At 35.7% G+C, this 17,691-nt stretch overlaps 1 protein-coding gene across 9 annotated transcripts in view; it reads left to right on the plus strand.

Annotated features, from left to right (window-relative positions):
• The window catches only part of VPS13B (vacuolar protein sorting 13 homolog B), an 801,572-nt gene that overhangs the window by 239,799 nt on the left and 544,082 nt on the right, over positions 1 to 17,691 (plus strand). The window lies entirely within an intron of this gene.

The raw sequence follows: 17,691 nt of genomic DNA on the forward strand, positions 1-17,691 counted from the left end.
AGCCATGAATTCGGTTAGTCAGTATGTGGTTAGTAAAGCCAAAGTGGTCAAAAAGTTTAGAAATAAAATTGCTATATACAGATTTCTTAAAAGGGTAAGGGGTGCCAATTAAAAATTAAATGGCTAGTGAGGAAGTGGTTTCAAATAGCTGCCAAAGAGAACTGTCTTAATATTTAACAAGTATTACAACTTACAGAAAATGTTAAGCATTGCTGCCCTGAGTTGAAAGGAGAAACTATGAAAAGATTTGTAATTAACTAACTAGACAGAGTATATGGAGGCAAATATTAGAAGCAGTGCACAAGGACATGAAAAATATTTGAAAGATGAATTTTGTTACAGTAGCATTTCCAGCTGAGTGGCATGCACATTAGAAACTGCAAATTAGTATTCAGCAGTGAGTCAGAGAATCCTCTGTCCACATACTTCTGAAGACAGTAGTCCTCAAAAAAGAAGTTTCAGCCTGGTGAAAGTTGGTATGGAACGCAAAGGAAAAATGTGAGGATGAGGCCCAACCCCAACTGAGACTGTGCATATGGATAAAAGATTTGACCTATCTTTTAAGGCAGGGACTGATAAACATTTTAATAAAGAACCAAATAATATTTTAGGCTTTGTGGGCTATATTGTCACTGTTTTGGCTATTGACTTCTGTTGTTATAGCATAATAATAGCTGTACACAAAATGTAAATGAGTGGATAGGAATGTATTTCAATAAAACTTTATTCACACAAACAAGGGGTGGGTCAGATTTAGCCTATGTCATTTACTTCTGTTTTAGGGAAAAGGGATTGGTGGTTAAATAAACATTATGCTTTTTAAAATGCCTATTTAATCATGTTCCTTGAATATGCTGCTTGGTGAACTTTTTAAAATAATTATCCATATAGTAGTTTTTGATAGGTTTTGTTCTCAAATCATTACATTATTAAAATGTTATTAAAATGACTGGACCATTCAGTTAGAATTTTGATGTCTAAGAAGGGGCTAAGCTTATTTAAATCTACCACATATTCTTAAGTTGGAGAGGACCCTCTTGTTTTTTGTTTTGCCATATACACAGTTAGAATTGATCAGTTAAGCTTATAATCTGATCTTTCTCATGACAATATTTATATTATTTTTTTTTTTGTAATTTAAACACATTTCTAGGGTCACAAAAATGTATTTGCATTTCTAACCTTTTATTTAGACCTAAAAGTAAACTATGATTTAAAAAATTATACCTATGATATTTTAGGGTAAAGTTTTATGTTTTTTCTTGCTGTAAGAGATTTTGCCTAATCTTCGACATTAGTATTATGTTTAGTGATATGTTTTGGCTTTGTGTGTAAAATTTTAATGTGGTTATGTATTTGATGCTTTGAAATTACTTTTTTGGGTATGTTTTAATCCTAAAGTGTAATGTGTTTTTACTTAAACTATTTACATAGTTAAGTTAGGATATTTTTAAATTTAAATTTGTCACCCATCTTGGAACTGCCACCCACATTAATGGTATTTATGATACGGTAATGAGAAGACTTATTTTTTAAAGCCAGTTTTAAAATAGTATTGATTAATTTTTTGTTCCTGTAACAAGATTTAAATTGAAGATGGAGATGTGTCTGTGTATGTATAACTCAGGAGTAGACAAATCTTCAGTAAAGTCTTGAAGGATTGTTAATAAATTATTTCTTCATTTAAAATTTATTTACTTAAGTGTCACCCTTTTAGCAAGTACTTTCATGGCCCTTGTATGCAAATTTTGTCTCTCTTAAAAACACAGGCGCAGGTACACACTGGCACATACACATCTTATTTTTGTACTCTTCACTTTTTCTTAGTACTTTTCATAGTTTACCATAATATATATGTTGCTGATTTCTCTTGTTGATTTTTTTCCTGCTCTTAGAATTTATGCTTTATTTAGGCATGAATTTTTGTCTGTTTTGATTACTACTGTATTCCTAGTGGCTAGAACAATATGTTGCATATAGTTGGCTGTCAATAGATATTTAATGAATGAATGAATGAACAAGTAAGTGATGATTACATTTACCTTTTAGTTTTTGAGGTCGGAGCACCTAAGGGGAATGACACAGAGTCAGAATTAGGTATTAATATTAATTAATACCATAATTAGGTAAAAAAGGACTGAAAGAAATCTTATGGTGTTAGTAAAACTCATTATAAAAATACTTTACAGTGTTTCTTAAAAAAAGATTCTGGGTAGTTAAATACTTCTAGTTGAATAATTAGAGGGAAGCACAGTAATCCTTGCTGTTTCACAGATTTCCAGGTGAGGTTGTTAATGAACGTTTCCCATAGGTTTATAGAATTTGAGTGAAAAATATTTGAAAATGGAGTCATAAGCATCAGCCAGGTGATGGGAGACAAAATGTGTATTCTGGTGGTGTCTGGTGATCATTCTAAGTGGCTTTTGAACATCATGTGTGGAAGACAACTGCCCTTAGCATATGCTCCCAAATTGAAGGTGGGGATTAAAACTAGGGGCCAGCAAATGTTTGGGATATATTATAAAAGTCAGTATGTTGAGCTTCCGACTTCGGCTCAGGTCATGATCTCACAGTTCGTGAGTTCGAGCCCCACATTGGGCCCTCAGCTGTCAGCAGAGCACTCTTCGCACTTCAGATCCTCTGTCCCCCTCTCTCTCCCCCACCCATGCGCGTGTGCTCTCTCTCGCTCGCTCTCGCTCTCTCTCTCTCTCTCTCTCTCTCTCTGTCTCAAATAAACATTTTAAAAAACGCTAAAAAAATTTAGAAAGTAAGTTTTGAGAGAAGGTTGGTTAGGATAAAGAGGCAGAATTCTTTTTAGTGATGTCTACACCCAATGTGGGGCTCAGACCTACAACCCCAAGATCAACGCTATTGCTTTTCTGACTGAGCCAGCCAGGCACCTAGAGAGAGTTTTTTGACTTAGATTTCAGAATCTGAGGGAATGGACAGCTTTTTAGAAATGGGAATTAGGTATTAATATGACTGAAAGAAATCTAATGGTATTAGTAAAACTCATTATAAAAATAGTTACTTTACAATTTAAAAATAACTTTCATATATTTTTTTTATTTGTTTATAAAACAGGTTTGTTTTCAGCAAAGCAAATGTTATTTGTTTCTTAAGCATGTAGAGACCTAGAAGTTGTCCAAGTGATTAACAGGTCAGACTGTGAACTTTATCTGGGGCTTCTAACTACTTAACATTTCCCGCTGTCCTAAGCTGTTTATCATTTTGTCTTTTAACCTTAGGGTCCAAATTACTAAATACTGCAGACCTTAGCCCTTAAAAGTCCTTCACTTTGAGAAGCTCCTTCCGTATTTCTTACTAAGTAAACGCTGTCAAAAGAGGCATACTTTAATGATGCCACGGCATTTCTTTGTCTTTGAAGCCTCAGCAACTCCCTTTGCATATGCCCCCCCCACCCCCATTGCTGTCTCTACTTGACTGACTGATTGCAGTGAAGTAGCTGAAGGCTTTTGAGGGAGTCCATTGTGTCAGCCCACATTCTGTATTGTCAGTATTCACAGGAACTGGTTAATGACACTCCATTTTCTTATATTTGTATAGATACTAGGAATCAAGTAGAGGAATAAGATGCTCTGTGGCTCCTTCAGAGGTAGAAACACTTGGTGACCATATTGATGTATGTAAAATATCTTAAGAAGATGGGTTCTAAACATTTTCCCCCTGTCTTTTAAATATAGACTGGCTCTTCTTCATATGCTGTATTTTGCCTGTGGTTTATAGCAGGTTCTGTTTTTTTTTTTTTTCATTTTTAAATTTTTTAATGTTTATTTTTGAGAGAGGGAGAGAGACAGAGGGTGAGCAAGGGAGGGGCAGAGAGAGAGGGAGACACAGGATCTGAAGCAGGCTCCAGGTTCTGAGCTGTCAGCACAGAGCCCCATGTGGGGCTCGAACTCAGGAACCATGAGATCATGACCTGAGCCTAAGTTGGATGCTTAACCAACTGACTGAGCTACCCAGGTGCCTGCAGGTTCTGCTTCTTGAACAGTTTTGAGTCCTTGTTAATCTTGGTATTAATGTCAGAATAAGTTTTGAGGTGTCTGCTATTTAAGAACATAAAATGATTACAAAGTACTCTATGAATTTAGAATCAAAGGAACTTAGAAGTCTTCCATTTCAATTTCTAAGTCAGTGTTAGGACTTTTATGTGGTTCCCTCTCTCTGTGTGCTCTAGGTCTTTTGGCCTTCTTTGAGTGTCTCACTAATGACTGTGCTTTTGGATATTGCTGTCTTTCTTATTTGGGATCCTCACAATTACCCTTACCCTTTTAACCTTATACCTGTTTAATTCTAGCTCAGTCTTAAGATCATAGCTCAACTACTACTTCTGCAAGAAATCTTCCCTGATACTCCTTTCCCCCATTCCCCACCACCCAATTCAATTAAGTAGCTCTCTTACATTCATTTTTATAGTCCACTGTACTTCTCTTTCATAACACTTAATGACAGTATATATTTACATAGTTGGGTGGTTTGAATGCTATCTTTCTTCACCACTTGGCAGTGAGTTACATGAGGACAGAGTTAGTTACTAGTTGCTTATCATTTTGTCTCTAGGAGTTAACATTGCCTGACATAGGGAATGCTTTGAGAAGTCATTTGGTGAATGAATGAAGAAATGAACATTTATGACAGATGGTCAAGTGTATGAGCGTATTTGATAAGTAGTTAATCCGTTAATAAATATTAACAGCCTTCCTCTTTCTCTCCCTATGTTTCTCCCTCCTTTTTCTTATATTTATGTACATATCTATCACTGGAGAGAATATCTACCAGATCTTTGTTAGGCAGCTCTAATTATTATTAGATCCTCTGTTGAACTGTACCTTCTATTTCTTGGTCTAGTTTTAGTGTTATGACATGAAATAATATACCAGCCTTAAATATACCTGACAAAACTTATTTTTCTTTACTTTATGTCTCACTCTAAGTATTCATCCTCTTTAGTTGTTGGAACTAACCCTATGACCATACCGTTTCTGTTGAAACCTTAGTCTTTCTTGGCCTCCAGGTGTTAGGAGATGAGTCTCTGTAGGTCTTTTGGATTTTTGCATATCTTGTGAATGGTGGCACTGATTGCCCTTTGTTCTGGACTGTCTATTCAAGGATGTTTGTGTAGTCAACAGCCTTGGAAAGATAGATTTAGTGTCCCTCTGCAGCCAGTGGGGAGGGTATGTTAACTGTGCGTTATAAAAGATTTGGTTCTTCAACTCACAGTTCATCTCTTATCCTGCATCGCTCTGCATGTGCAGACTTCAGTCTGGATACATCTTTGGTGTCACCTCTGTGAAACTTGGCCGAGGGAACTGCTGCAAATGTGTTGAAAGTTGTGCTGCTTGCTGTGCCATGAATAATAAAGTCCTTTATCTTGACGCAGGAGTCTCTTGTCTTCTGCATCATTCATAACTGTGGTAGGGTTAAATCTTAGGCTCACAATTCTTGACACCAGAGCAGTGTGGTTTCTTGTTTCTCCTTGTTGAACCATCTTCGTGTCTCTCCTCAAATATGGTAGCCCTCCTCATCTGCTGAGGATATGTTCCAAGACCCTCAGTGGATGCCTGAAACTGCAGATAATACTGAATCCTATATATACTATGTGTTTACCTATACATAGGTATATGATAAAGTTTAAGTCATGAATTAGGCATAATAGATTAACAACAGTAATAATAAAATAGAGCAATTATGCAATATACTGTAATACAAATTTTACGAATATGGTCTCATTCTCAGAAAATCTTATTGTACTGTACTCATCCTTACGATATAAGATGATAAAATGCCTATGGGATGAAACAAAGTGAGGTGAATGATACAGGCATTGTGATATCAGGCTACTGTTGACATTGTGAGGATATCAGAAGGAGCATCATCTACTTCTGGACTGTGGTTGATCGTGGGTGACTGAAACTATGGAAAATGAACCTATGGATAAGGGAGGACTACTGTATGTTTCTTTCCTTAATACCTTCATCATTCCTGAGATTTTGTTACTGGTCCTCTCCTTTAAACTTGTATGTTGTAATCAACACTACTGTTTTTAGCAACCAACCATATGTTATATCTTTTCTTTTGAGATCCAGACTCCAAATTTCAACAATCTCTTGACCATTTCCCTGTGGATATTTTAATGGTGCCTAACACATTTAAAACTAAACTCAATGTAATCCCTCCACCCCATTTCATACTCCATTATTCACTATTTCAATTAATGGTACTATTTCCCTCTTAATGCTGTAAATTTCAGCACTAGTTCAGTTGTTCCTTCTTTTTCCTCCTGCATATGGTAGATGTTCCATAAAAGCTTTTTTTTTTTAAACTTAATAGTCCAGGCTAAACATAATAAATTTATTTTAGTCATTTCCCATATGATTTGTGTTGAGATTCATTGCCACACTGATTACTTCCACTACTTGTTTGAAAATGTCTCTCTTAAAATTTAACACAATCCCCCACATAGCACAAAGTGAAGAGTATATTCCCAGATTGGTGTAGTGAACTTCTATTTAGTTACTGTTTGTTTTGAGTTTATGTGCCACTGGAACCAAGAATTATTCTTCACACAAACTACTTTTAAGACAGTTTTTCATATTTCATGTATCTATATTAGTTTATGAATTTACATGAAGAACTTCACACTTTTTTCTGTGAAATTTCATATAATTAATTTTGCCCCACCGTTAGTAAAGAAGATACCTTTGACAGTATCTGGTTGACTGTAGTTATTTGTACAAGTAGGATGAACATGCTGTTTTTGCTTTTATATATAAAATGCAAAAAAAAAAAAAAAAGTTTCTTCCTAAGATTAGAAAACTAGAATTACGTGATTATGATGTTATTTTAAAATAATGAAAAACAAGTGTTCGTCTTAAAATGTCATTTAAATATAATAGTTTAAGCCAATGTTCCTATTCCCCTGTGTAATCAGTTTGAGAAATAAACACAAAGTTTTCAACTTTGCTAGGTTGTCCTGTATTAAAACTTGTATTTTACCCATCAAATGTAAGCAACTTTTGATCACTGTTATTGGAAAAGAAAGTCACAATTACAATTATTGTCTCTGGAAATTCAGTTAAATTGGTGGGTAGTTTCCTTTCTTGATTAAAACATACCAGCAAACACACACAATCTTATTTCACCATTCAAGTTGGTTGGTTAGAATGTGAATTGCTAAGGAGTTTCTAAAATGGAGGCAGTACTTTAGATTGTAAAATTTAATTTATGGGGAATGTTTTTTTGTTCCAAAAAATTCTCCTTATAATATAGAATTAAGTGAATTGCCTTGAAGTTATGTTTTTAGTATTTTTGACAGGACACATGAGTAAGAATGCTTATATATTGTAGCAATTAAAGACAATTCACATTTGTGGTTTGGGCATAAATGTGTAAAAATTATACCCATCTATCTTATTACATTTCCTCTCTCCTCCCCAAGGACTTTACTATGTACTTTATCTGTAATTGTTGCCAGTTTTCTATCATGTTCCCACTGGGCTTCTGGTGCAAAAAATCTTATCCTCTTGATGACAGAGCTTGCCTGAATGATTTCATGCTCCTAGCATTTTTGTTCACGGGAATTAGGGGCAAAATGTAACTACAGCTGAACAGAACGTCTATTTTTGTAATTTTGGAGTTTAGGCCCTGTTATTGGAACTAAATGAAGAGATGCAGGTGTTCTCCAGTCCAAGCCCTTTGGGAGTTTTGATGGTAGATGCTTGAAAAGAAAATGCATGTGTTTCCAGAGTCAAACAGCAGCTGTGAGACAAGGATTTATGTTTTTCTCAGAACTTTGGGATTTCAAAATGTTACATTTAATCACAAGCACAGAAAGGGGAGCAAATGTTAAAGATGTTACGCATAAAAGTAAGTTTACTGATCTCTTTACCATACGAACTAGTTGTGGGAATATAGGAGCAAAGTGATTTTTAATCGTAATATAAACAATTTGTAAAGGATTATGATAGTTACCAGGACACAGCCTTTTGAGAATGTTGCATTTGTGTCATAGAGAATTTTTTTATCCTACTAATTAACTGAAGTTTTTTTTTTCCATTTAGACGTACATGTACACACACACAATGAAAGATTTGCTAAAGTATTTGCCAAATGCGTTTTGACCATAATTATTTTTCGAAAAGTTTAAGTGATATCTTGTAATAGCACAACACAATGTTTTCAGGTAGAAGAAATGTAAATTTCTGTCTCAGATAGTAATCAAGGAAATTTCCAAATATATTTAAAACATATATATATTAGAGCTGATACATATTTCATAGTATTACTGTGTCTAGAAAGTACCCTGTTTTAATCATGTTTTCCTTCAAAACTTAAGGTTTTTTTCTCTTGGGTCTTCTTTCCCACCTTGTTGTCTACATCCAACTGATGTCTATTCACTTAAAAATTTTCTTTGCTGTAAACCTGTGTGTGTGCAGTTCTGAAGCTGGGAGTGAATCCTTTATTGTGCCTCAGAATCTAACCTTCTCCCTGATTAAAATATTTCCTGGATGCCATGATGCTAGGAGACAGGAACAGGCTCAATAGCAGCAGGAAATTACTTTGTTTCTTTGAAAGGTCCCAGATTCTGGAGGCAAGCCAATGGGAGATACCTCTTAAGACTGTTAGTGACCAGTTGTTTCCTTCATTTACAGCACAAGGTCGAAATTTTGCATTTTTTACTGCCTCTATAGTAAAAAAAGTGGCAAAGTAAAGAAGTAGTAGCTTCATAGTAAATTGCTGTACAAGAGGTGTTTCAGATTGAATGGACTTCAAGCAAATATGACCATTAAATGTGTAATGTTTTGGGGGTGCCTGGGTGGTTCAGTTCGTTAAGCATCTGACTTAGCTCAGGTCATGACTTGCAGCTTTTGAGTTCGAGCCTCGCGTCATGCTCTGTGCTGACAGCTCAGATCCTGGAGCCTGCTTCAGATTCTGTGTCTCCCTCTCTCTCTGCCCCTCGTCTGTGTGCACGCTCTCTCTCTCTTTCTCAAAATTAAATAAACATTAAAAAAGTTTAAATGTGTAATGTTTTGTTTGTATATATATTTTAAAGTTCATTTATTTTGAGAGAGTGAACGAGTGCGAGCAGGGGAAGGGCAGAGAGAGAGAGGGAGAGAATCCCAAGTAGGCTTCCAGTTCAGCCCTGAGCCTGCACTCATTCCCACAAACTATGAGATCATGACCTGAGCTGAAATCAAGAGTCAGATGCTCAGCCTACTGAGCCACCCAGGCACTGCCCCTGTTTTGTATATTTTTATATGAATCAAAAGATAACATTATCATTTCAGTTTATATTTTAGAATATGATATGTTTTCAAAGTGAATTTTTGTTTTTGCATTTCCTATCCAGATTTAAAGTTGGCTATATGGTAGCTGCCATGTTGGCCAAAAAAGAATAGAAGCCTTAGTAAACCAGTAGGAATTGACTTAAGAAACAGTTAGAAGTGAAATTCACACCAGTGTTTACTACCTGACTCTTCCCTGTTTGTCTCACCCCTTCTAGAACAAGATTGATTCTACAGATAGCTTTTGCATTTCTTCTAGTCAATACAGTATACACAGGAATCATCCTTATGCCATTGCTTTGTTTTGTGAATAAATGATGAAAGTCAGCTGTCCATTAATGTACGAGAGTTTAAGCACTTTTTTGGGAGTCTTTTTTTTTTTTTTTCCACCTTCCTCTGATATTAGCCTTTATTCTTCTCCTTTACTTTCTCTCTTCCCAATCAAGAACTCCCTTCTAAGTAGCACTTGGACCATACATATCACATGACAAACAGTCCTAACTATTTATAGGATTCCTTCCTCATGAGAAACTTGGCATTCCTAAGGGCAGTGATCATGACAAGTACATGATACGTATTTGGTACATACAGGATAGTTCAAAGGCAATGATTTTTTGCCATTTGGGGATAGCTTTATTATCTACAGGCCCACATCATTTTATTGCTAAATTGGTCTGTGGATGGTGGTGGTGGGGGTTGGGGTGGATATAGTCTAGCTTCAGCCTGTTAAAGAATAATGGGGAAAAGAAAGTACAGTCATGACCCTTGTATAGATATGAAATAGACAAATGTTAAAGATTACTAGCATCATTATCAATGAAAGAACCAGGTACATGTTACAACCAGATCAAGGAGAATTAAAAAAAACCCAGACATTTATAGATCAGTAATGCTGCAATAAATTTGGAAATGGACACAAAACCAGCTTCTTCCATAGTGGGGAAGGGCGGTCTATTGAACTTCTACCTGAAAGAATTTATTTACATCTATAGTCAATAATTATTTTGCGTTGTTACCAGTTATGTACAAGGTACAGATTTGTAAGAAAGCTCAAAGGCACTGAAATGTGCAGAGTCTCCATAGAATCAGACTCAGATAACCTGGAGGAGTGTACTCAAAACAATGCAAAGCTTTTCATTGAAGCACAAGTTTTTTCCTACAAGCCTTACTAAATTCCAGATGGCTAGGCTATTTTTAGCTGTGGGTGGTTTAAATATAGAGGCAGGTCAAAAGTAATTTTGTGAGGCAGAGATTCAATACATGGAGGGAAAATTAAAGGGAAATAATGCCACCGGCAGAGGGCAGTGATGAAGTAACAGTTTCCTCATGTTCAAAAGTAGTGATTGTTGAATAATTGTGGGCTAATTCTGTAGACTATACTTGAGTTAACTTTTGAAATCTTGTCGTATAAAGGTCTCTTCAGCCAGGTGCTTTCTCAATACCTACAACTTTCTAGAAAAAAAGGCAATTCGTTTTTAAGTAAATAAAGTGTTCTAAACTGATTTTTAAGTAAATAATGTGTTCTAATTTATTAAAAAGCTTCTCCATGGAAAGTATTCATACAGAAAATATTTGAGTATGTACTCTGTGTCAGGTACTGCTTTAGGTATAGGTGTGTGTGTGTGTGTGTGTGTGTGTGTGTGTGTGTGTATAAGAAGGAGGAGTTCCCTAACTTCACAGAGGTAACATTCTCGATTATAACATTTTAGTTTTATTTGCTAATTTGTTATATTGCATTTTGCTTATGAGAATTAAGTGTTCTATGTAGTGTTATCTAAGCTAGAAGAGGCCTTCTTCAAATGTAAAAATTATGTCTTTTGTAATTTTTTTCCACTGACCAGATAGAATTCTGAAATAATGTGAAAGTATTTGTAAGAGTATACTACACAAAGTTGTGCAGAGCTCAATTACAGATAAATAACAAAAACAAAAATAGAAATTCACCACAGCAAAATGTCCAAAGGAGACAAGAGTAAGACACAAATGATAAACACATGAAAACCTTGAAACTAATAACTAAAGAAATAGATATTTAAAAAGGAACACTTTTTAACCTGTGAAATTGGTATTTGATAAATTGTAAAACTGAAAACTGAGAAATTGATGAGATGAATACTTTCATAAAGGTCTGGAAGGACTGTAAATTGGTACAGATTCTCTGGAAATCAATTTAAAAAAATTTATTAAGGAACTTAAGAGTGGTCATTTCTCATAATCCATTTCCAGACTATAAGGGACTAATCCAAGATCCATTTAAAGAATTATATTTAAAACTTAAGGGTATTCATGTCAGCTTATTTATAATAATCATAGGTCATCTTTGTGGTCCAATACTAGGCAAATTATAAAATAGAGTATATCCATAGAAGAACATTTTTTAAATCAGCCAATAGAAAATGCATATATCAGAAAGTATTCATAATTAAAAGCTTATAAAAATATAAACCTACATATGATAAATTTAGTTTTAAATATTCCCCCCGATACACATACATACACACACACTCATGTATTATGTTCATAGAAAAATTGCTAAATTTTGTGACTGTCAATGCTTGCTGCTTGATGTGATTCTGAGTCCTTTCTCATTCATATTTGTATTCTTCTACGATAGTTGATGTACTTTTGCAAACATAAATATTTTAAAATACTTATTTTCCAAAGCACTTATTTACAACTGAGTTGTTCATTATTATTGTTTTGCTTAAAGTACGCATTCTTGCACATTAATTTTTATATATAAACTTTAATATTTAAATAAAATTTAAATTTGAAAGCACCTATGTGCCCTGAAATCCACAGCATATACAGTTCGTTTTTTTTTCTTTTTTAACCATTTTTGAGAGTGAGAGAGACAGAACATGAGCGGGGGAGGGGCAGAGAGAGAGGGAGACAGAATCCGAAGCAGGCTCCAGGCTCCCAGCTGTCAGCACAGGGCCCAACGCAGGGCTCGAACTCACGGACTGCGAGATCATGACCTGAGCTGAAGTCGGACGCTCAACTGGCTGAGCCACCCAGGCGCCCCTACAGTTTAGTTTTAGGTTTTGTGGGGGCTCCTGGGTGGCTCAGTCGCTTAAGCATCCGACTTCAGCTCAGGTCATGATCTCACCATTGGTAAGTTCGAGTCCTATGTCAGGCTCTGTGCTGACAGCTCAGAGCCTGGAGCCTGCTTTGAATTCTGTGTCTCTCTCTCTCTCTGCCCCTTCCCCCGCTCATTCATTTTCTCTCTCTCTCTCTCTCTCTCTCTCTCATAAATAAATACATAAATTTAAAAAAAAGGCCTTGAGGGTTTTAGTGTATATCTGAATAAAATACCAGATTTCAAGACAGTATAATTTGCATTTCTCCTTAGTTTTAGTCTAGTGACTAAAATGTTTAAAATCACTTAATTTTTCCTATAATTTGTTTTCTATTTATAATTAAAATATATTTTTTCTTTAAATATAGTTGAAATTTTATCATTACTCAACTCTCTGGGATAGTACAAAACCAAACCTTCAGTGAGTTTTGATTTAAGTATTTACTTGAAAGTTAGCTCTTTAAAATATTTGAATGCCTTTTTATATAAGAACAAAGAATTGTCATGGTTAAAATCCAAAGCCAAGTCAGATTTTTTTTTTTAATGTTTCCTTATTTATTTTGAGAGACATAGAGTACAAACAGTGGCAGGGCAGAGAGTCAGGGAGAGAGAGAATCCTAAGCAGAGCCTGACAAGGGGCTCCAGCTCACAGACTGTGAGATCATGACCTGAGCAGAAATCAAGAGATGGACACTTAACTGACTGAACCACCCAGGCACCCCGAATTTTTTGGTTGTTGTTGTTAAACTCAACAATGAAGTTGAGATATTCTAAACTTTTAATGAAAACTAGTAGTCAGTACTTTAGATAGTACTTTGTTGAAGAAATAAATCAGTAAACTTAATACTTAAAATTATTCTCTTTAAGGTAAAAGTTGACATAGGAGAATGGAATCGTAAAAAGATATTTTTATTAAAATTTTTTTTGAAAGTTTATTTGTTTTGAGAGAGAGCAAGGAGGGGAGGGGCAGAGGAAGAGGGTGAGAGAGAAAATCCTAAGCAGGCTCTGCACTGTCAGCACGGAAGTGCATGTAGGGCTAGAACTCACAAACCCTGAAATCATTACCTGAGCCAAAATCAAGACTTGGACACTTAACCGACTGAGCCACCCAAGCACCCAGTAAAAAGGTGCTTTTAGAGAGACATTTAAAGATATTTACTGACATTTCTGTGACATCAGAAGTTGATAGCAGTATTGTTTTTTATTGTTTTTACCCTCATTTCCAAGTATAGCCGACCCTTGAATAATACAGGGGTTAGGGGCACTGATTCCCCACGTAGTTGAAAATCCATGTATAACTTTTGACTCCCCCAAAACTTAACTACTAATAGCCTGCTTTTCACTGGAAACCTTACTGATAACAGAGAGTTGGTTAACATACATTTTTGTGTTACATATATTAACTTTTTATAATAAAGTAGGCTAGAGAAAAGAAAATGTTACTAAGATCAAAAGGAGAAGAAAATTCTTTTATGGGTTGTATTTGTCAAAAAAAATACATGTAAATAGATTTGCATAGTACAAACCTGTTGTTCAGGGGTTAACTATAGTTTTCTTGTTCTTTTTTTTCCCACTTGACATGTTACTTATGATTATTATTTATGATTAGGATTAATTCTGGACTCCAGTAGAGAGTAGAACATTTTCTTGGAGAGTCTGGATAGGAAGTGACAGGAAAAAGAAAAGTCAGGAATTTCAGTATGCTCCTGATGAGGTTTTGGGGTGATGGTGGGGTTTGTGGAGTTTGGAGCTGACGGCTAAGAAAGAATTCTTGAAGATGTCTTTGGTGCAAAAAGGTGATTTTATTAAAGTACAGGTATGGGATCTGTGGGCAGGAACAGCTGCTCTGGGGTTGTGAAGGGTAACTGGTTAGATACCATGGACTTGGGGGAGATAAAGTCAAAAGGGAAGTTTCCAAACTTCTTGCTGAAGACTCAAAGATTATGGAAGGCCTAGCTCTTGTCAAGCTAAGTTGTTGTTTTTCCCTCTGTCAGAACGTTAACATTAAGTTATAGGGGGTTCCTAGAGAAATGTTTAACCCTGCCTTTGCCTCAAGTACTGGTCAGAGGGATGCAGGCTATAAGGAAATTTTTATCTATCTATCTATCTATCTATCTATCTATCTATTTATTTAAATATGAAATTTATTGTCAAATTGGTTTCCATACAATTTTACCTGCCATTTCCTTCTTGCCTTTGTTCCCGACATCACATGGAGGGGAGGGTGATACTGGGGTTCCAGGAAACTGAGTCTATTGGTTTCTGGAGATTAGGCTATTGAGAAGATTGCCTTTTTCTTATAATTTACTAAGATATTTGTAAACTGATGGAGACTTTATCAGTTTAACCATTTGTTCTGTCCTTTCTTGTGTCCTTGAGCAGCCAGGAATGCCTGAGGAATATCACACCTATCCCACCTGGGGGGGAGTGGGGTATACTCCCTTGTGCTTTGCCCTCAGCTTGCCTTATGCTCCCTCATCACTCCAATATGTGAGCATGAAATTTTATGAGATAATAAGTTATAATTGATGAAAGGCAGGCACAGCTTGGTGAATAATACTCTTTGGGGGAGGAAAGGTAGTAATGGGCCTAAAACTGACAGGGTGATAGGCAGCCACTGAATGGAGAAGGGAGGAAAAATAGACAACGTTAAACTAGAGTTTACTGGGTAGGAGGTTTTTTTTCTTAATTCAGTTTGATATTATTAAATCATTAATTGCCAGTTAACTTTAAGATTTTGTTATAATTACTAATCCTGTGTAAATGCATATATTTTAAGGGAGAGGAACTTTGAAGATCATTTCTAGTCCATAGAAAAGAATAAAGCAAACATTTTTCAGGTGGTCAGATATCACCAGGGTCAAATAGGTAGTGAGTGGAAGAGATCAGACAGACTGTCTTCTTGTCCTATGTTCTTTTTATTATGTATATTCATTTAAATGGCCCTTTTCATGTAACTAAGTAGTTATCTTCACTCATTCTGCATGTATTTACTTTGTACTGGAACCTTAGGATATGAAGATGAAAAAGACTAATGAACTTATAGTTCATTGAGGGAGATTTATAGATAAAGCATATAATTAAAAGATAGTTTAAACATTGTTATAAAACAAAGTAGTGTGAATTCACATTGAAGGAAGCCTTTACTTAGACTTGGGAAAAATTTCCTGGAATCAGTCATGTCCAAGATGAGAAGTTAATTTTGAGCTAGAGGAGAAGTAATGCATTAGGTTTCAGGAAAATGCAACTAAGTTCCCTGCAATGGCAGCTTAGAATGGAACAGGAGCATGATAAGAATTAATGCCCGATTAGGTTATGAAAGGCCTTGAAAACCATTTAAAGGTTTTGGGCTGAGGGCTAAAGGGAGCAATTGCAACTTTTTAAAGTCATATTTATGCTTTAGAAACCAACTTAGCAGGCTGGGTGAGGGTAAAAGGCAGGAGGCAGGGAGATCAAGTAGGAGAATGTTGGAATGAAGAAAAGGATAATGTCAATGAAGAGAGTTACATTTTTGAGATTTTAATGTGTTGGAATCAGTAGGAGTTGATAGTTAATTGAAGATGAAGGCTAAGGGAAAGGGCACACAGTAGGCAACCACCCAGTGTTCTACTTTAGAGAGCTGGGTACTCAGTAGGGCACCTTTCACTGAGATGAGGAATGAAGGAACAAAAAGCAGGTTTTATTTAGGGTGATAGAGGCAATTGGTATAATATTAATATTTTGCTAGTTCTTCCTATGTGCTAGGTATTATTCCAAGCATTTTAAGTAGAGCCCTAAGCAGTTTGACTCTAAAAATCATACTCTTAACCATTATATGAAAGAGCAAAGACTATGGAGAAAATCGGACCGACCCTAAATCATTGATTATTCAGTTTATGGCTACTAGCTGCATGCACGACAGTGTTAGAGACTGATAAAAAAGGTATTCACTGGGGCACCTGGGTTCCTCAGTTGGTTAAGTATCTGACTTTGGCTCAGGTCATGATCTCTTAGTTTGTGGATTTGAGCCCCTTGTTGGGCTCTGTGCTGAGAGCTCAGATCATGGAGACTGCTTTGGATTCTGTGTCTCCCTCTCTGCTCCTCCCCCACTTGTGTGCGCACTCTCTCTCTTTCAGAAATAAACATTAAAAAAAAAAAGGTATTCAATAGAGCTCTATTAAGTTGTATACACATACAGCTAATTCTAAAAACAAGCTCAACTAATGCTGCAACTGATTGGGTGAAAAGTACTATCTGAAAATAGAGGAGAGGCATTAATTTGAATCAAGAATGAAGGATTTAATCATATTAGCAAAGGGTTCTCAAAGAGGGACTGATATTTATGTCTGGAATAATAGAAGACTGCATATGAGTTGAAAATTGTTTAAGCATTACAAGTATTTTAATTGTCCTATCTTTTGTTTTAAATGTTTGGTAATTAGTTTAAGTCCCTCTTTTTTTAAAAATTAAAAAAAAATTATAATGTTTATTTATCTTTGAGAGAAAGAGTGTGTGTGAATAGAGGAGAGACAGATTGAGAGTGGGGCACAGAATCCGAAGCAGGCTCCAGGCTCTTAGCTGTCAGCACAAAGCCCGACGTGGGGCTCGAACTCACAACCTGGGAGATCATGACCTGAGCCGAAGTCAGACGCTTAACTGAGTGAGCCGCCCAGGCGCCCCAGTCCCTATTTTTATAGAAGTGTAGAATGTGTAATTACTGTTAGAAAGTGTTTAGTACATATTTATGGTAAAGCAATTTTCTTTCCAAAGTATTTTAGTATATTCAGGTAACTATAATCAAAACATTGTATTTAAAATGTTTCTATTTTAGGGGCGGCTGGGTGGCTCAGTTGGTTAAGCGGCCGACTTCGGCTCAGGTCATGATCTCACAATCTGTGAGTTCAAGCCCCGCGTCGGGCTCTGTGCTGACAGCTCAGAGCCTGGAGCCTGTTTCAGATTCTGTGTCTCCCTCTCTCTGACCCTCCCCCATTCATGCTCTGTCTCTCTCTGTCTCAAAAATAAATAAACGTTAAAAAAATAAAAATAAAAAAAATAAAATAAAATGTTTCTATTTTATAATGTGATTGTAAAATAAAAAAATATTTGGTGTACTTGTTAGTACTGCTTTTGTTTTCTGAGACAAAGTTTTAAAATTAAAATAAGTATTGGGACCATTAGATTGTATTTAGTTTTTATGTGGTTTAGCTTGGAGTTAATTATTAAGTACAACTTGATTTTTAGCCTTAGAAAAACAAATGCAGACGTTAATAAACCTTTTTTTTTATTATTATTGGATTCATTGTTAACAAAGCATAGCATAAGTAAGTC

The sequence above is a fragment of the Panthera pardus genome, unplaced genomic scaffold, assembly GCF_024362965.1.
Source record: "Panthera pardus isolate Hobbes unplaced genomic scaffold, ASM2436296v1 HiC_scaffold_7, whole genome shotgun sequence".
NCBI classification, from domain to species: domain Eukaryota; kingdom Metazoa; phylum Chordata; class Mammalia; order Carnivora; family Felidae; genus Panthera; species Panthera pardus.